At 41.9% G+C, this 20,979-nt stretch overlaps 1 protein-coding gene across 2 annotated transcripts in view; it reads left to right on the plus strand.

Moving 5' to 3' along the window:
- Nucleotides 1–7,304: 7,304 nt before the first annotated feature.
- Nucleotides 7,305–20,979, plus strand: part of SULF1 (sulfatase 1) — a 193,299-nt gene continuing 179,624 nt past the window's right edge. Inside the window, exon 1 of one of the 2 annotated variants that reach the window (XM_077492844.1) lies at nucleotides 7,305–7,587. The gene's annotated coding sequence lies outside the window, so the exon portion shown is untranslated. The remainder of the gene's footprint in view (nucleotides 7,588–20,979) is intronic. The other variant, XM_077492845.1, reaches the window with a different exon arrangement.

Below are 20,979 nucleotides of genomic sequence, written 5' to 3' on the forward strand. Positions count from 1 at the left end.
TAAGATGGAAAAAAAAAATCTACTTTTTTTTTTTGGGGGGGGGGCAATGTGTAGAAATAATAACCTGCTATTTTGAGTATGTAACAAGTTTTTAGAGGACCAATATGCTTCAACTTCCCTATAGTATTTACCCCTTTATCAATGCCAGGATTTCATTATGGCTAGGTTCAAATATAGTCAAGTACCCAGGATGTTGGCAGATTTATTGACAATAACCTTTAATTGTGCAAAGTGTTTTTGAGCATTAACATTATCTTTTTTAAATACTCTTTTAAAGACTCTGTAGAAGTCCTGGAAATGAGCATGGGAGGAGGAGACAAGGGAGCTTGAGAGCAGGAGATCTTGAGAGGTGCGGGAGGACATTTTGGGAGATATTTGGAGACAAGGTTGGTCTGACAATATTTCATATTAAAGAGAAAACCCAGAGTGCACTGGCCTCATGAAATAAGCATATAAAATGTATTAAACATATGGTAAAAATACATGCAGTAGTTAATTCAGAACTCAGTTTCTACCCTCTCCATGCTCCAGTGCTGTCACCAACTTCCCCTTGCAATGCTAGAGGAAGAATAGAAAGCTGCTGTGACATCACCTGACCGGCTGGAAGACTGCAGGTAAACAGGTGTGTGTATATATAAATATACTGTATATACACATACAGTGTATATAGATTTGTTTAAAAAAAAAACAGAGGAGGCAGCAGATCCTGGAGTTCTGCTTTAAATCATTTTCCAGAGTGCAGAGTGCCATGGTAAATACTTATATTTCTGCATATCCCAGCAATCTCCTCTGTACAATCCTGTGCAGCTTCCTGAAAATATCCCCACTGACTGAGCCATATTTATCTGGACTAAAAGTGAACTTGTCATAAATAACAGGCTTATCTGATCCAAAGACCTGATCTCCAAATTCCTCTAACTTTACCTCAATATTAGAAAATTGCAATTAGGCTGTCAGTGTATTCTATCAATGCTAAGTGTATTTTCAGTCCTGAGTGTAATAATTACAGTGCATATGAAAATCCAATAATTCCTTTAATTGTATTCAAAAAACAAAAATGGATATTGCAACTTACCAGTCCTTAGATGTGGTGGCTACATCACTTTTCAGGCTAAGAACATTTTCAGCAAGTACAGAAAACACCTATTGATGAATGAATGCAAAGTGTTCTCTGATTGGAGGAGGTGGAGCGGCATCATGCACCCCAGTTTGTCCAGATAACATTTTGCAGTCATTTGGAAAATGCAAAGCATTCTCTGAATTGAGTCAGTGCTGAGCGGCCGACCTCCTGTGTTCACAATACATCAAGCCAGCTGCTCAGCATAAGATCCAGAAGCAAATAAAGATCACTGGAGTAGCAGTGCCTATTTTAGTGATATCTAGCTTCCAGGAGCATCGGCCAGGTATGGTATGTACATAGTTACATTGGTCAAAGCTGGACTCACCATAATGTAGGTGTCACAATCTGACAGTACAATTTCTGTACAATCTAATTTAGATCTACTAAAACTATGTAATATGGGGACCTACGTAGGATATCCAAACAGTTTGTATGTAATCAGACATACTCTTTCACTAGATACTTGTTGGTAGATCTAAAGGGGATAGTAAAAACACATTGTAATGTTTGTGGTGAGCTTAAGGCTGGGTTCACACTGGAGAACGCAGCGGCTCACAGCAAGAGTCTGGTGCATCTCCATTCACCGTTTCAGGTCCAAATTCAGCATGGATTTTGGGATGAATTCGGACCTGAAACGGACCAAAAGACACACAGGATTCCTGTGCAATTCGTACCAGAGCCGATCTGGAGATGTGTGAACCAGCTACATAGAGAGCCGGTCACAATCTCCTACTATGCGAATTGGATGCGGGAATCCACATCCAATTCACAATAGTGTGAACCCAGCCTAAAGGACACAATCAAACTGTAACATGTGATAAGCTATAGCCACTTTGTGAAAAAGCGATCTACCCTTGATCACTTTTCAGAGAATGCTGTAGTGTGAATCTTGCCTTAAGCCATATCAAAAGAAGGAACATTAGGGTTTATTTACTAAACGCAAATTGACTGCACTTGCACTCTGCAAGAGCAGTTGCTCCAGGGCTTAGTAAATGAGCAAAAGCTCTGCTGACTTTCATCATCCAATCATGTGCAAGCAAAAATGCTGTTTTTTTTATCTTCTTTGCATGTGATTGGGTATTCTTTGCAAAGTAAAGCTTTACCTCATTTACTAAGCTCTAGAGCAGTGTAACTGCAGTTTGCAAAGTGCACAGTCTAGTTGCCTTTAGCAAATCAACCCCTCGGTATCTCTTCTTGTCTGTAGCTGAAGCATCTTTATTAGTGCTGCCTAGCAGTTTGAATCCTTGGGATCAGAATGATATATAGACAATTTCTAAATGGAGTCTGAATGTTGAAGTTAAAGTGGAATTCCAGCTTCATACTAACTAGACATAAAACTGTCCCCTCCCTCCTCTTAAGGCCTATGCTAACTAACTTGTGTAACAAAGATGTATATACTGTATTTACCCATTTTCAGCCTATTGCGGTCTAGTCATGTGATCTCCCCTGTGTCAGCTAGTGTCAGCTAAAGGGGAGAGGGAGGAGAGAGCGTTCCAACAACAACTGGGTATGCCTGGAGCAGTGACATCACCCACAGGCTTCAATGGCTCATCTGCCTGGCCCTCCCTCCTCTCCCCTGCAGCCATTCTGACTGACCATGCTGCTGGTCCAGGCTTCTAGGATGATCCCAACCATATGGTTGGGATCATTTCAGAGCTTGAACCCACTTAGTGACGTCAGCAGACAGTGGGCTTTATCAGAAGCAGGAACAAACTACACTCTGGTTTGGCCAAAAAAAGGTTTGGTCATATACTTCTCCTTTAAATCATTTCTTACTGTATTTTCCCCCTGCTTCATTGTAATGCCCCCATTGGTTCCCAAACCTCTCCTTTACCCCTCATTTCTGTTTTTTTTTTTTAATGGGCTGTTCACGTTTGTGGAGGGCATGTGTACTGCTCTATGTACTCTACAATTTCCATAGTCCATTTCAGGAGTGAACATAAGAGGGTGGCTACTTTTCTAATCACAGGGGCCTATTGAGAGTAAACATAGCCACCCTCTAATAGGAAGTCAGATCGCAGCAGCAAACAAAACCAAAAAAAGGAATTGGTAGCTTTGGAGGAAACACAGTGGCTATCTGGTTAGCACTTACCTGGCAGCACTAGGGTCCTTGGTTCCAACCAGAGCACAACCTGCCTGGAGTTTGCATGTTCTCCCTGTACCTGCTTGGGTTTCCTCTGGGTACTCCAGTTTCCTCTCACACTCTAAAGACATGCTGATGCATTAATTAGCCCCTGTCTAAATTGGCCCTAATATGTATGAATGTGAGTTTGGGTCCTTAGATTGTAAGCTCCTTGAGGGCAGGGACCATGACCAGGACAACGGGTGGGCAGGAGGGGCAACTGCCCTGCGCACTGACTGTGGCATCATGTGAGGTGGGAGGGCACCATGAGAAGACTGGGGGGAGGGGATTTGTGTTGGAAGGTGGAATTTGGGAGTGGCAGGAGGTTAGAGATGTTCTAGGAGGAGAATATTGTGTTATGACGCGAATGGTGGAAGAGGATTTGTGCTAGAAGGGGGTATTTGGGGGGTTTGCGCTACAAAAGGTAATATGGTGGTGAGGGGTGGGGGATTTGTGCAAGGATGGGAAATTATTATTATTATTTTTGGGGGGGGGGGGAGTGCGCTAAGATGGGGGATTAAGGGAGGGAAATAAGTGCTGGGAGGGGGATTTGGAGTGGGGAGAAGAGGATTTGTGCTCAGAAGGGAATTTGAGAGGCAGAGGATTTGTTCTAGGAGGGGGATTTTTTTTTCTTGGTAGGGAGGGATTTGATAGGGGCATATGGGGAGAGAGAGAATTTGACCTGGGAGAAAAAAAGATTTGTGCTGGGAGGGGGGATTTGAGAAGGGATGGCGGAAATGTATAGGGAGGAGGGGGAAATTATGCATAGGGGTATGCATGCAGTTTAGTGTTTGGTTTGTTTGTTTGTTTTTTTTGGGGGGGGGGGGGGGTTCTGACACATAATGCTCATACATCTGGGGTGGGGGGGCACAAATTGGCATGTTCGCCCTGGACTCTAGGTGACCTTGTCCTGGCACTGGCAAGGACTGATGTGAATGTACAATATACAGTAAAACCTTGGATTGCAAGCATAACTCGTTCCAGAAACATGCTTGCAATCCAAAGCACTTGTATATCAAAGCAAAATTCCCCATAAGAAATCATGGAAACTCAAATGATTAGTACCACAACCATTTATTCATAGGTCCCTCAGTTTATAGTCCATATAAAAAGATTATAGCAATGTGATAGGTTGTGTAGCCATAAAATGTCCATCCACAAATGGAAGCCTCCACAAGGGGATTAGAAGCAAAATCTAGCAAGAGCTACAGAGTATAAAAGAGAAGAGAGGCATCTCTAAATACCGGTTCACACTACAGCAACTTGGGATCCGACTTGTCCGACCTCAAGTCGCCCCAAGTTGCTGGACATAAGAAATTCCATTGAAGTGAATGAGAGCCGTCTTAATGTACACGACTGAAGTCGCTCCGAACTCAGAAAAGGTTCCTGTCCTACTTCAAGGCGACTTCTAGCTGACTTGTACCCATAGATTTCAATGGAAGTTGCCTCCAAGTCGGATCCTTATCTTAAAGAGGGATTCCACCTACAAAAAAAATATTAAAAGCCAGCAGCTATAAATACTACAGCTGCTGACTTTTAATAAATGGACACTCACCTGTCCCGGGTTCCAGCGATGCCGGCAGCCGAGGCCGATCGACCACTCGGCTCTCGGCTGCGGCCGCCACCATTCTAGGTGAGGGAATCAGGAAGTGAAGCGATTTGACTTCACTACCCGGTTCACTACTGCACATGCGCGAGTCGCACAGCGCAAGAGGAATTGTCCGCGCTGTCTCTGAGACCCGTGTGTGTCCCAGCAGACAGCGTGGCAGGACAGGAAATGGCGTAGACTCCCACGGGAGTCTATGCCCGGAAGTGGGTGTAAATACCTGTCTTTGACAGGTATCTCCACCCCCCTCCCCCCTGAAAGGTGCCAATTGTGACACCGGAGGGGGGGAGGGTTCCGATCAGCAGAAGTTCCACTTTAGGGTGGAACCCCGCTTTAATTGATGTGATTTGGATCCGACATTACAGGAAGATTACCCAGGAATTCTTTGAAGTTGCTTCGAAGTTGCCTTGAAGTTGCCTTAAAGTTGCCTCCAAGTTCCCTGGCAAAGCCATGCCGACTTTCAGGTCGCTGCAGTGTGAACCAGCACTAAGTGTAGCAATATGTTTCTTAGAGTTCATTCACACAGGGGCAACATGACTTCAGGAGGCAACTTGGCAGGCATGTACTGGCCATTGGGACTACAGGGAGTTTCCCGGTGGGCCGATGGCTCAGTGGGCCGGTTTCAGTGACAAAGTAATGGCTGCGCGGCTCGCCCCTCAACTTCACGCAGTGATGTGAGAAAGATGAGAGAAAAATACAGAGGAGAATAAGTGAAATAATAAAAGAGGTTAGTGAGGGCTCCTTATGTTATGCTACTTATGTTTTTTTTGCACAATTGCGTATAGTTTTATATACTGTTTTTGTGCTTGTTTGCAAAATTAAAGTTGGCCAGTCTGGATGAAGTCCAGGGCCAAATTTTTGTCCCAGTCCAGCCCTGCAACTTGGACACGACTTGAGTATGAATCACAGTGCGACTTGGGGCAACTTACAATGCAATTTGAAGTTGCCTCCAGGACAGGGGACTTTGTCAGTGGCCAATCACATAATAATCAGCTCTGTGGGAGGGAGGGGTTTGCCTAGAAAACTCTTTTTACTTTCTGGAAAGTTGCTTCAGTTAAGACAGGGGATCTGACTTGGAGGCAACTTCCATTGAAATCAATGGGTACAAGTCGCCTAGAAGTCGGATTGAAGCCAAACAGGAACCTTTTCCGGGGCGACTTCAGTAGTGTGCATTAAGACGTCTCTCATTCACTTACATTGATTTTATCATGTTGAGCGACTTGAGGCGACTGGGGGCAACTTCAAGTCGGATCCGAAGTTGCCCCTGTGTGAATGGACTCTAAATATTGTACCTTCATTAAATGTAACCATATTGCTACACTTAGTGTGCCCTCTTCTCCTTTATACCCAGCTGTGACATGACACTACTTGTATATCAAGACATCGCTTGTATATCAAGTCAGAATGAATTTAAAAATTTTGCTTGTCTTGCAAAACGATCTCAAACCAAGTTACTCTCAAACCGAGGTTTTACTGTATATGTAAATACGTAAAGCGCTGCGTAAATTGTCAGGGCTATGTAATAAATACATTTGGAGGAGGCTGAGAGCAACAGAGGAGACTTTTTCACGTTAAGAATACATACTTTATTAGAATATTTTTTAACAAGAGTTTACTGTCACTTTAAAGAGAAAAAAAAAAAAAACTTGAATTGATTGAAAGGCAGAGATTGAATGGAGCCCATGTGAGATCGGCGGACATTCAGCTCTTTATTACAGGCTGAACATGGTGCTGGGAGCGGGCAGACAATAGGGAGCAGCGGGATTCCATGTCACAGCACATGGCCGGTGCATGCAAGTTCACAGTTCAGCCCATTGAACAGAACGCACAGCTTTTCTCTGCTCCTGGCTTTCACATCATCGACCACCCCCCCCCCCCCCCCCCCCCATCCATTCACATCGCATGGAGAAATCACTGCTTACATAATCTGTCTGAAATAGAAACATACACCTTACTACATATAATTGTTACAAAAGTAAATATAAACATACACCTTTCTGTATACAAATATTAAAAAGTAAATATAAACATACACCTTTCTGTATACAAATATTAAAAAGAAAATATAAACTTACACCTTTCCGTACACAAATATATATATATAAAAAATTATATATATATATATATATATATATATATATATATATATATATATATATATATATATATATATATATATATATATATATATATATATCTACACCTTGCAATTAATAAACATGAAAAAGAAGACTATAAACATGCACTGCTGTCAGTCCTGGGGCACTGATCCCAGATGGTCCCCGATCCCATAGAAGAAGGATGGTGTGAAATGAGGGTCCTGGTGGTCCCCGGGGATGTCAGGGGGCTCTGCAGTGGGAATGCACACAAGTGGTCATCAGATGTGATCACACCCTCTCTACCTTCCCAGCACACACACTCAGCACCTCCTCCTCCCACTGGCAGCCTTTTTATAGCGCTCCCCTCTCCAATTCTCAGGTTACTTGGGGAAGAGTGTGCAGACCTGCAGCCTGGTGTCTCCTCTTCCCCTCCTCTGCCTGTTACAGGAGACATCCAGCCATTGGACTGTGCTGAGTGCTGCGGGACGTGTTTCAACAGATGGTTGGGGTTAGTGTGTGTCATCACTGTGGAGTGGGGATTAGAAGAGCAGCAAGGCTGCACCGCAACCGGAGTTGTGAGCTCTTCAGCCAGTGAGGGGGAGCCGCAAGGACACATCAGGGGCCACTCTAGTGCCTTCAGGTAAAGTTGGGGAATGTTTCTTGGGAGTAGTCGCTGTGCTGGGGTGGGAGGAATGCTGAACTCTTGTGAAGAAACTTCTCTGCTATCAATGCTGTTATTGTGCTTAATAGATACAGGGGATGCTTGCCTGCGTCCACAAGAAGATCGTCTGAAGGTTCTCAGTTGTCCAGGTCATGGTGTAACTTAGTAGTTAGTTACATTTAACTAAACTTGTTCTGGTACGTTGAAGATGTTTTTTTTTTTTTTTTTAGCTCTTATCCAAAGAACTTCTTCAGTTCAATTTATGATGCCTGATAGGTACAGGAGATAATTGCCTGCTTTTTCAAAAAGATAGTCGGAAGGTTCTCATTTGTCCAGGTCATGATGTAACTAGTACTAGTTGGTTACATTTAACTAAACGTCTTCTGGAATGTTGAAGATGTTTCCTAGCTCTTATACAAAGCACTTCTTCAGTTCAATTTATGATGCCTGATAGCTACAGGAGATGCTTGCCTGCTTTTTCAAGAAAATAGTCTGAAGGTTCTCATTTGTCCAAGTCATAGTATAATTAGTAGTATTTGGCAACATTTAACTAAACTTGTTCTGGAGTGTTGAAGATGTTTCCTGGCTCCAATAATGTTAAAGATGTTTCCTAGCTGGTATGTGAGCCATTTCTTCAGTTCAATTTATGTTTGATAGATACAGGGGATGCTTGCTTGCTTTGGATCTGTGAAGGTTCTCATATATCCAGGTCATGGTGTAGCTGGAAGTAGCTGGTCACATTTACCTAAACCTGTCCTGTAATGTTGGAGATGTTTCTTAGCTCTAATGCAAACCACTTCTTCAGGTCATTTTCCTAACACTTGATGCTTGCTTGCTTAAAGAGAGTCTAGGCTCTCATTTATCCAGGTCATGATATAGTTAGTACTAGTAGTTGGTCACATTTAATTGGACTTGTTTTGTAATGTTGAAGATGTTTCATACCTCTTATCCAAGCCACTTCTTTAGGTCATTTTTGGGACACATGATAGATACTTGGTTGCTTCCTTAAGAAGAAAGTCTTTGAAGGTTCTCATTTATCCAGGTCATGGTAGCAGTTGGCTGCATTTATATGGACTTGTCCTGTAAAGTTTAAAGTGTTTTGTAGCTCTTTGCAGACAATTTATTTAGTTAATTTTCCTGACACTTGGACACTCTGGACTTGTCCTGTATTGTTGAAGATGTTTTGTAACTCATATCCAAGCCACCTTTTCAAGTCAATTTCCTGACATTTGATGCATGTCTGTTTCAAGAGAATCTGAACGTTCTCTTTTATCCAGGCCATGATATAGCTGGTAGCTGGTCACATTTAACTGGACATGTTCTGTAATGTCGAAGATGTTTCATACCTCTTATTCACATCTTAGTCACATCTTTAGGTAATTTTTGGGACACATGAGAGATACTTGACTGCTTTTTCAAGAAGAGAGACTGTGAAGGTTCTTATTTATCTAGGGCATGGTGTAGTTGGCCACATTTCTATGGACATGTCTTGTAAAGTTGAAGATGTTTTGTAGCTCTTTCCAGACCATTTCTTTAGTTAATTTTCTTGGAACTTGATGATTGCCTGCGTGTTCGAGAAGAGAGTCTTGAAGATTCTCATTTAGGCTATGGTGTGGCTAGTAGCAGTTGGCCCCATTTATATGGACTTGTCCTGTAACGTTGAAGGTGTTTTGTAGCTTTTTCAAGCCATTTATTTAGTTCATTTTCCTGACACCTGATGCTTGCCTACTTCTTCAAGAGGATAGCTTGTGAAGGTTCTCATTTATCCAGGTCTTGGTGTAGCTATTATTAGTATCCATTATTTATCTGGACTTGTTCGGTAATGCTGAGGATGTTTTGTAGCTCTTATCGAAGCAACTTCTTTAGTTCCTTTTTTTCTGACACTTGATAGATACAGGGGATGCTTTCCTGCATCTTCAGTAGGAGAGTTCATGAATTATTTCATTTATCTAGGTCATGGTGTAGCTAGTAGTAGCTGGCCACATTTATCTGGATTTGTTTTATAATATTTAAGAGGTTTCATAGCTCTTATCCTAGCCACTTCTTTGGTTCTTTTTCTGACACTTGATAGATACAGGGGATGTTTTTATGCTTCTTCAGGACTAGAGTCTCTGAAGATTCTCATTTATCCAGGTCATGAATACATTTGATAGAAGAGGCTTGGACAAGCTACAGAACACCTTCAACTTTAGAGAACAAGTTGAATGAATCTAAAGGGAAGCAAAGTCCTGCTGGTGCTGACCAATGCTGACTTGTGTGAGGCCAGGTTTTTTATACTGTTGTTCCCAGGCTTATTCTCCATGGAAGGACCTTGGAAAGGACTTAAAAGTCTACACTATTTCCCATGGAATGGCCTTTATAAAGTCCAGACTATGTCCTTCCTATTGGACCATGACAGCAAGCTATTGCCTGGCTGAAGTCTGCAAAATTATGTTGGCATAGAATGGATACAAAGTAACTGGCATCAACCCTAATCATGATCTTGAGTGTCCATCTGAGTTGATGGAGGTTTATTAGAGCTCAGTGTTTTACAGAACCTGTGCGGCTATCTTGGGGATAGAGGGCTACTTGTACTAGATGTGGCTTGAAGCACATCTAAAGATAAAAAAAATAGAGTGGTCTGGGGGTTAGAACCCCTGCCAGCATTTTTTTTTTTTTGCTGTCTGTGTGATTCACTTCCTCTGTTTGTCCTCATGACCTGTTTCACTGGGACTGAATGTTAGAGAAGGTCCAACATATTGGGGTGATTTACTAAAACTGGTACACACAGAATCTGGTGCAACCATTCATAGTAACTAATCAGCTTCTGACTTGGTTGTTCAATTAAGCTTTGACAAAACCTAGAAGCTGATTGGTTACTATGCAAACCTCGTTTTAGTAAATTAAATCTCTTCGACTGAGTTTCCACCAGAACAGTAAAAATGTGTTCCAATGATAACTGTCTTTAAAGAAGTTTACTCACTTTATAGAAACTTAGTCTACTAGACAGTAAGTAAAGGGAAATGTCCCCAGTGGGACACAGATGGCAACAAAAACCTGATTTTATTCTCTACTCTGTCTAAAATGCAAGTGGCTTTGGATACACTTTAAATGCAGGTCACCCTAGTGAAAGACAACGCAGTGACTTAATAGCAGTGCCTGGTGAATATCTATGTGCTTGAGACCCAATCAAGCTGCTACATGTGCAGTTTTTATTTGTTTAATAGCATCTGTTAAATCTTTATAAAGCTATCAACTTTTCTGCAACACACTAAAGCCAACATATTGCAAATTAAACATTCTAGAAGAGGTTCATTTCATTATACTGAAAAATTAAAAAGTATGCAGCTGAACCATGAAGCTTCTCATTCAGTAGCATGTTGTAATACATTCATCAGTGGATGCTCCATAAGCCCATTCCTTTTTGTCCCATAACCATTCTGTAATTATGGTGAGAATTTATCGCAGCTCCCCAAGCAGCGGTGCCCTAAGCAAATGCTGTAAAGATCACCTCTTTTGAAGCTTACTTATTGGATTATGCTGGATAGATCCGTCAAGAGTTAAAGGAAGCCCTTGCATCATTTAATCTGAAGGCATCATTTTTTATTCTAGCAAGTATCACATGTGTCTGATGTTTTCTTAGAAGACTTTCTAGGAAGTGACTTTGTACAAAGTTTACTAACTACTGTAAATACAAGAGGAGCTATAATTTACTTTTAACTGACACCACATGTACAAAAATACATGTTCCAGCTCTTCCTAAACTTTGCTGACCCCCCACTTTTCCCCCCAAGGCTACTGAAACCTTGGACCAATAAGCTTGCAATCTACATTATACAATGTTGACATTATTGTGCTTTATCTTGGATGTTGACTTGCAAAGTTTAAAAGTCATCAGTTCGGTGGTCCCCCAACAATTGCATTTGTACAGAGAGGAAATCGTGGTGGAGTGTGGGCGTCGCACATCATTAGAATGGTATTATATTTCCAGCCAGAAAAAAAATAGACATAAAATGGGTTATTGTGTATTTGTTTAATTCAGCTGCAAAGTGAAAAACATTCTTTGTGACAATGCTCAGTGTCAATGTGCTTCCTAATGTAATTGAGGTTTCCCCATGAATTGTGGGTTGCTTTGCAGACTGATATGCTTTGATGGCAGGAAATGTATATAATGTAACTTGTGGGATACATTTTATAATAGACAGTATGTACAGTAAACTGGTATTGTCTTGCTTGTCAAGCTATAGATGGTTACCATGATAGTGATACAAAATCCCGAAGGTTTCATTATCCAAAAAATAACATTGCTTGAACACATGGAGCGTGGCATATTACCTAAGCTGTGTAGGTAATCTGGCTGTATTATTAATGCCTGTCACTGGATATACCGGCATGTGTTCCTCTCTGTCAGGGCTTGTTTTACTATAGCTCAGGGGCTCTTCCTCAAACCAAATTGATTACACTTTGAGTAGAAATGAAAATTGCTGTCACTATCTAATGGGGAAGCACTAATATCAGATGTTTGAACATTTTGTGTGGGTGTAGTGACATTTTCTGTAAACTTTATCATACTTTCCTATAATGTGCTGTAAACTTTAGGGACATTACATGTAGTCAAAGCACCCGAAACCAAAAATATAATATATTGCAGGCTGGCAATCTTTAGATGATCGTTTTCTTTTTTTGGGCATTTTTCCTCCATTTTTATCTGGTAATCTGCCCAGTAACACACCTCCTGTATTACAGTGCTCCCACTCTGGATGAAGGAGCACAGGGGGCACAGCAGGCAGTAGCATTTTCAGTCTTGGGGAAGGGGAGTATTATATGTTCTAGAACAGCGGTCTCCAAACTACGGCCCGGGGGCGGATACGGCACTTGGCTTGCCTTTATCTGGACCTTGGGACAATCTTCCTCCCTCTGATAACAATGATGGGGTAATAGTCTTCCCACCATTACTAATGATGGAGCATAAATTCTTCCTCCGACACCGAAAGATTGGACACTATTCCTTCTACTGACACCAATAATGGGGCACTATTCCTTCCACTGACACCAATGATGGGGCACTATTCCTCCCACCAGTGGTGGCTGTTGCTCAATAATTCAGGGGCGTCAACCAGCACTCCCTCACCCCCACGGTGGGAGAGTCGTCGGTCCACCCCTTCCCAGGGGAACTGAATGTGGGGAATGTGGTCCCCCGGCGAGGCAGATGGCCTCCTTACCTCCTCACACCAACTCCCCTCCCCTGTCCAAGCCAGAGGGCACCACTGGGGGTGAGCCATTTCAGTGACGGCTGATGGTTTGGCAGGTCTTCTCCAAGGCGTCCAATAGGATCACCTGGCATTTTGGCCCAATAGGAGGATTAGTGTGAAAATAGTGAATATTTATTTGCTGTTGTCACACAACTGGGTTGGCTCGGAGTGTAGTGCTCTGCACCCGAGCCCACCCTTTTTTAAAGCCTCTGACTCTACTCACATGCTTCAACCCCCCCCCACACTTTTCCCCATTGGAATACATGGTTCGGCATCCCTGTACGTAGATCAGGGGGCCGGATGTATGGATGGGGAGGTGGGGCCCATGTGCCCTCTATGGACTGGCCGCCACTGCCTCCCACCAACACCAACGATGGGGCACTATTCTTCACACTGACACCGATGAGGCACGTTGAGACACGAGACCAAGGATGGGGAACTATTTCTCTTGCTGACACCAAGAATGGGGCACTATTCCTCCCACTAATATCAATGATTGGGAACTATTCCTCTTCCACCTAACCACAAGAGCACTATGTACTTTTTTTACACCATTTTACATCTTTTTTTTACATTATCTACTCCCACTGCCCCCGTAAAGTCTGAAGGACAGTAAGCTGGCCTTTTGTTTAGAAAGTCCCCTGTTCTAACAGATTAAAGCCGGCCATAGGTGGTTTGAAACTCAGCTGGTTCTGCAGGGACTGACTGAGATTTGAATTTGTATGGGTGGGCTGAATGTACCCAAGTTGATTAATTGATCAACTTGGGTACAACCAGCCTGTCAGATTTTACATGTATGTGATTACTGCTAATGGCTATTATAGCTGCTAGCAATAACCACCGTGTTCTCCCTGTGGGAAGAAGGGGGGACGACACCCCCCGCTTCCCTGCTGGGAGAACACAATGGCTCCATGGGGAGGGATTCCCTCATCAACACTGACTGTGTTGATGGGAAAATCTGGAAAGTTGGGTTGCATGATGGCCTATTATATATTAGGGTTTGAAACAAGAATTCATTCTAACTTGGAAAAAAAACTGAAAGCAGGCGACTCTTTATTGCAGAAGAAACATGCTATATCTGTTCCGCAGTAAGACAAAGTTATGGCCAGATCACATCAGAATGCAGTGCAGAAAAGGCATGTTCTGTGTGCATTTTCTTGCACCACATTGCAATCTGCACGCAGATGCCAATGTAATGTTAATGACATCCCAAATGAAAATCGCAATTGTGGGAATCAAATAACACATAACGGCTGTACTGCTGTACTGTATGCACTGCTTTCTCTGTGTTCCAGTGTGATCTGCATCCCATTCAAATGAATGGGCTGTACAGTGCACATGAGCACAGCTAAGTGATGTGGGGAAAAGGAGAGGCTTGGAAGCTTATCAAGGTCACTTCAAGGAGGCAAACACACGGTAAGAAAGGATTTCATGAAAAATAGATTACAGGGCCTTTAAATAGTGGATGAGTGTGCATTTTTATGGGAGAAAAAGGGTATCGTTTAGTGTCAATGTAATAAAGCACCTATTTTGGGAGCAAAGCTAAAGACTCCAAAAAAACAAAAAAACAAATGCAGTTCAGTGTCATTAAATGCTAGTATATGTTGTATTTGTACAGCTGTAGCCTCAAGTACATGTGTCACTCTCTTCACCTAGAGCCAGACTGGGCGCACACGTTGGTTTGATTCCCCATTATTTCATATCACACTTCCAGAGATAAGCATTGTGCTGCTGTCCACATCATGGCGGATCATAGTCTTTGTACAGTGTGTACATATCAAATGAAAACAAGATTTTTGAAGACTATTATTCCCAGCACAAATGAACTTATTCGGAATATCAAAGACTCAACAAAATTCCCCTTTCAGTAGTCTGAACTCAGTAAGTTGAAAGGGCTTGGTTGCCATGGGTTAGTACGCATTGGGGTTGATTTACTAAAACCGGAGAGTGCAAATCCTGGTGCAGCTCTTCATAGAAACCAATCAGCTTCCAGGTTTTATTTTCAAAGCTTAATTGAACAAATTGAAGTTAGAAGCTGATTGGCTACCATGCATAGCTTCTCCAGATTTTGCACTCTCCTGTTTTAGTAAATCAACCCCCATTGCACATTGTTGCTGTTTACACCGTTTTGCTGATCAAACCCAGAAATATGTCTGTAAGAGACGGTAACATACATTGTAAGGAATAAAACATAAAACGTTTGAAAAGTCCTGATTCAGTATCTTAAAGCATATTAGAAGAGCAGATGTAATGGTTACGAGCAGGGCCCTCTGATTCTTCCTGTATTGAATTTTATTGTAATTGTAACATCCGCCCGAATGCTGTAAAGTTCTGAGCAAACTGTCTGCACTATATAAATCCTGTATAATAATAATAATAATTAATGGGAATTCCTATTTTCCCACACAGAGATGACATATTTCCCAATAATTACTTAAAAATGGTTTAAGGAAAATTCCAGTGACAAATAACGCTATAAAAATGAATAGCCTGTTAAAGGATCAAATAAGAAAAGCAGCCTTTGCTGCAATAATTATGTCCAGTCCAGAGATTTCCCCTGCATTTTCTTTTTCCTGCTGCTTGTTGTCTTCAGTCTAATGGCCAGCAGCATTCAACCCACTTCCTCTGAGCCCAGGTTGTCCTGGACCTGCCCCTGGCCAGTGAATGGACAGTGAAAGGAGAAGCAGCATAGTAATGTGCTCATGTCTTTGCCACTCTGCTTTTTCCTCCTATCAGAATGTGTCTTGTACTAGTGGGTATATGTGTGAATATGAGTGCCTAAAATTTGGCTCCCGCATTAGCCAGTTAGCCTGGTAAAGTGACACTAATCTCTGGATTAAAAAAATGATATCCAAGTATGTATTCCTAACTGACAAAAAGTAACTTCTATTGCTCTCAGCCTCCTCCAAATGTCCCTATCCATTTGTGATCCAAATTCCTGTTACACCGGCCATAGATGGTTTGAGTCTTGGCTGATTTGAACCATGTATGGGCAGGTTAAGTGTACCCAAGTTGATCAATCAATCAACTTGGGTACAACTAGCCTGCAGGAATTTACATGCGATTATTGCAAGCGGCTGTTATAGCCGCTAGCAATAATCACTGTATTCTCTGGCAAAGACGGCTTTCCCTGCCCCCCTGCGGGGAGAACACAATTACTCGGCAGGAGGGATTCCCCTGTCATCACTCTCTGTGTTGATGGGGGAATCGAGCGATTGCAGAAAAGAAATGTGCTCCGTCTATGAGGATAGGTTATGGAGCTCATAGAGGACATTACTAGGAGGCAGAAAACACAGTAAGAAATTATTTCATGATAAATGGATTACAGAACAACAAAAGGGAATGTTTTGTTTTATTTTAGCTACAGTAAAGAAGTTATAACCCCTGTCATTTTTTATTTTTTTTTATATTCTGTGTCAAGTTGGGTAGATTTATCTTCACTTCTTGTCCCATAGCCTAAACAGGAAGTGAGAGGAAATCCCTCCATGGTGTCACCACAACTAGTGTCCCAATAGGAAGATTTCCCCTCTATTCCCATTCTGGTAATAACCCAAAATCTGAGATTTTCTTTTATTTTCAGTCTCAGTGATAATGGTCTCTACTAGCACAAATAGAGAGGGTGAATCTCCCAAATGGGGACACAGACAGCAGTAAAAAGCATGACAGGGAGTCTAATCCTCTCCACTCTATCCAAAACTTTAAAAAGTTTGTTCTTTGTGCTGTATTCACACCTGAGTGATGCCTTGCGTTTTGCATCATGTTTTGGCGCATTTGTCACGCGCCATTGATTCAAGCACTGAGCCAAGCATGTTTGGCGACAAGCATTTTTGTGTGTTTTGAGGTGGGGAAAACACATGACAAAATGTGCAACTGCTACCTGAGTTAGAGGTGGAATTAAGAAATGATGGCACTACAAATGCAACGTGCATTTTAGCATGTATTTTATCCATGAAAACATGGATAGAAACGCACATTCCTGCGCGTTTCCCTGGAGAGCAATTTGGAAGTCCAATCATTTGGAATGGCGCACAGGACACACCTTTCTTGCACCGCGTTCCGGTGTGAACTGCCCCTGAATGGGGCTTTGGAGATGGGAATAATTTTTTTTTGAAGAATAAGAATAATGTTTGGTGTCACTTTAACCACTTCCTGTGGGCTGTAAATTTATAAATGTCCTTGGACAAGAAAGGTGATATCGAGGTCATTATTGCTGCAACTTTTATAAGTAAAATGAATCCACGTGGCTAATGAGCTGCTGCATTACTTTTACAAGCGGCGGAAGGGGATCCCACCATCTCAGCCTTTACCGGCATCTCCCGTGTAATCAGAGAGCCCGGTAAGGATGCGACCAATGGCATCCAGCTCTGGGCACACAGTGAGAAAAGGATGATGTTCCTCCCACTGTGTGATGTCAGAAACAGGAAGTAATGAGATTTCTGTCACTTCCTGTTTCGATTGTTTGTTTACTTGGCCGTTACCACCCAGGGAAGTATCTTATCAGACCGATCTTTGTCTAATCAGCTACATTGGAGGCCAGCGGAGAGATTTGGGATATAATAGACCCCAGATCTCTCCATGAAGAGGACCTATAACCAGTAGTGTATTTAGGGTTTGTGCTGCCCTACGCTTGACTAAACTTGTGCACCCCCTAATTTAAATATGGCCCACCTCTTCTTGTCAAGGCCACACCCCTTGCTGTTTAAGACGAGCTCTGACATTTTCAAATGGGGACACTAGTTTGGAGGGCCGGGGGGGGGGGGGGTCAATGGATTCCCTTAGATTAGCATAGATTTCCTCTTACTTCCTGTTTGGCTATGGGGCAGGAAGTGAAGGGAAATCTCTGAAATGGGACAGGGATGGTAAAAAATAAACTGACAGGGGCTATAACCCTCCCTTATTCTAGCCAAAAAAAAGTGTTGTTCTACTTTAAGCACAAACGTCTGATAATTTTATGGAGAGGACTAAGAAGATAAAATCATGCCAATGGTGCAGCAGAAAACATATAGCACAGTGAAGAAGGTTTGTGGTCCAGGATTATAGGACAATTAAAATTAGAAGAGGCGCCCCCCCCCCCCAACAGTGTAGCGCAGGCCGGCAGGGACTTTTTCCATGCTGCCCCCCTGCAAAGTGCTTCTCTAGGCCTGGGCCTTGTCGACCTAGGCCAGGATACAGTGTTGCCTAACACAGCAGTAACAGTACTTGCATAGCACTCTAATAGAAGTACTAATTTAGCACTGTCAGTACTAACATAGCACTATCTGATAGGAGTACTAACATAGCACTATCTGATAGGAGTACTAACATGGCACTATCAGTACTAGACTAGCACTATCTGATAGGAATACTAATTTTGCACTATCAGTACCAACATAGCACTATCTGATAGGAATAGTGGCATAGTATTATCTGAAAGGAGCACTATCTGATAGGAGTACTAACATAGCACTATCTGATAGGAGTACTAGCATAGCACTATCTGATAGGAGTACTAGCATAGCACTATGTGATAGGAGTACTAACATAGCACTATCTGATAGGAGTACTAACATAACACTATCTGATAGTACTAACCTAGCACTATCTGATAGGAGTACTAGCATAGCATTATGTGATAGGAGTACTAACATAGCACTAACAGTACTAACATAGCACTATCTGATAGGAGTACTAACATAGTTCTAACAGTACTAACATAGCACTATCTGATAGAAGTACTAACATAGCACTATCTAAAAAAAAAATCTATGAAAGCCCATGGTACATGTCTGAATGTTTAATTTTTTCCACTTGTTGCTTTTCTAATACAGCCCACATTCCACCCCATTCGCTCTCTGCACACAGAAAAGCACGGTTAGGAATCCTGCCAGCCTGAATGATTTTGACTGATATTTAAAAGCTTGTGGTTTTGTCGATGAATAAGAAAAACGCCAGACATATTCGCAGACAACCGTTTAAACCCAATGATCTGAACCAGAGTTATCGCTGGTAATCATACCCTGGCATAGCCGCTAAATCCCAGAGCAGAGACAAATGTCAGATACTTATGTGGCTGATTTAACAGAGTTTGCTTTAAAGTGTAATTATTAGCTTAGGTTACTCCGCAGCGCTCCCATTCTGGAATCTGGTGGAAGGGATCAGTCGTGTTATTCCAAATCGCTGCTAGCTCTGCGAAGTCGGGACGCTTGGCTAGTTGGGAATTTTGAACTGTCATTGTCAGACATCCATTACTGAAAGTTGGAATTCTCAGTTACTGCCTAGTACTTTGTTTTGGTGCTACCGGTATTTCAGTTTGTGATACTGCTTTATTATCAGCTAAGTCTCTGTCAATCAAGCTTAGAAAGCGTGTATTGGGTTTCACTGATGGTGATGTGAAATAATAACAGTGGCAACATATCTCAGCTATTTGGATATTTAATATGGCAGTAGTTATGTGCAAAATGCAGTAACCCATAGTAACCGTAGGGATGCTAGATTGAGAAAAGGATAATTTGGCTTGGTTGCAGTTGGTTACAGCTGTGTGCAAAGAACTGTTTATCTAAATAAATAAGATCCCTGTACAAATCGGCTTATCAGGACATTCTTTGATATGCCTAGCAAACTACCGCTTGATTTTATTTCTCAAGTTTTCTTTACATTTATAATGGAATACTAAGTATAAGTACTAAGTAAATTCCTGTCCCTGTAAGGAATGTCTGAACGGCAGTGACACTGCAGAGAGGCGGCCATCTAATCACTTAGAGAAAGCCATTAGGAGGGTAAATAATTAACACTGCAGCAGTGCTTGAAAGATTTACATTTAAATGCGTATAAAATGTAAGTATAGATACTGTATATACACATCTCCCAATCACACCCAAAATCCCTAAAGGGAGATTTTTTCTGACTGCTATTTCTGCAGTGTGTTCAGCTTCATAGCCATAAACAGAAGAGCTTATGCGGCCCAAGCATCCCTGTTTATAGCTGAAGCCAGGACTGGACCTGTGGCCTTTTATATCACAGTGTTTAACCTCCCTGGCGTTATGATTATTTCAGATTTTAGGTGCTGCAAGCGATACAATTATTTTACATGAAAATTTGGCGTTTTATATTGTAGGCCTGTAATTCTTAGGAATAACTCACTTAAATCTGTCCAAACCAGAGTCTAGTAAACATCCCCGGTATGATAAAGTTTGAAAAATGAAATCATAAATTATAATATAATAACTATAAATAATTATACCAAATAATAATATAACAATAATAAAAAATATTCAGTAATGGAATCAAATTCAAAAACACTGAAATTTGCTCAGTTGCAGAATTGTCACTGTCATTACTTTTCAATATTTGATGACGGATCTCCCCACAAATCGCTATCACTCAATTCTGCGAGTGATTCCAATTTATTATCGCTGTTTTTTAGCTGGTCTAAAATCATTTTTGACAAAGTGACAGTTTTGGTTGCTATGGACAATCTCCAGTTTCCAGGCATAAAGAATAGTTTTTATAATATAAAACTACATGCAGGACACTGGGCAGACCACTAGGGTCAAAGGGGATGTGAAATAATTACATACAGCAATGTAATCTGTAAGATTACATTATACTGTATGTAATGTGTGTGTTTTACTTTTTGAATTTGGCGCAGTTCTCCGTCCCCGTGCGTCGCAACGCTCGCAGGGAATGGAGCCCGGTGATGTGATACATTGAGCGGAGTACGGTTCGCTCTTACAGCGGAGGGGACATCACAGGATCCAGGGGATAAGGTAAGTAAGCTCTTCCTAGATCCAGCAATGCGATCCTGGCTCGGGGTTACCGCTAATGGTACAAAATTTTCACCCCGAGCCAGACTTGGGAATACCGCCAGGGGGGTTAACAATAAAAGTAGTATTAAGCCCTCATTTTTATTTTAGTTTAACACTCTGAACACAATAACAAACATTCTCCAATAAACTATTCATTAAAATTGCTTCCTTGAACGTCCGGCCTTCCAAGGAAAGAGTTAACACTGGGTAGTGCAGTCTGATGTCAGTCTGTAAGCTTGGAGGGGGAAGGAGGAGCAAGGGAGTGCCTTGCCATCCTAAGCTGTGGGCTGTATGTTTCTATTGATGCACACAGCATAGGGAAATGCAACTCTAGTCCTTGCATGCACGGGTGGCTC

Source organism: Lithobates pipiens, unplaced genomic scaffold (assembly GCF_037356315.1).
Source record: "Lithobates pipiens isolate NorthernLeopardFrog02 unplaced genomic scaffold, aLitPip1_a1.2 Scaffold_19, whole genome shotgun sequence".
In the NCBI taxonomy this organism is placed as follows: domain Eukaryota; kingdom Metazoa; phylum Chordata; class Amphibia; order Anura; family Ranidae; genus Lithobates; species Lithobates pipiens.